Source organism: Chrysochloris asiatica, unplaced genomic scaffold (assembly GCF_000296735.1).
Source record: "Chrysochloris asiatica unplaced genomic scaffold, ChrAsi1.0 scaffold00181, whole genome shotgun sequence".
NCBI lineage: Eukaryota > Metazoa > Chordata > Mammalia > Afrosoricida > Chrysochloridae > Chrysochloris > Chrysochloris asiatica.
The window spans coordinates 1817389-1817716 of record NW_006408699.1 but is presented as its reverse complement, the minus strand read 5'-3'; positions in this window follow the sequence as shown (position 1 = coordinate 1817716).

Here is a 328-nt window from a genome sequence, read left to right as displayed (position 1 = left end):
AGCTGTGACACAAGTAGATACATGCGTATTGATATTCACTGCAGCACTATTCACCATAGCAAAAAGATGGAGACAGTCTAAATGCCCATCAACAGAAGAAGGGTTAAACAAATTTTGGTACATACACACAATGGAATATTATGCAATGTTGAAGAATAATGAAGAATCTGCAAATACTTCATAACTTGGATAAACCTGAAAGACATTATGCTGAGGGAAATTAGTCAATCACAAAAAAAGAAATATTGCATTCAACCACTGTTGTAAAGAGTTAAGAAAAGATTTTCTTGCTGAATGAAATATCCTATGATGGTTACAGGGTGAGTGG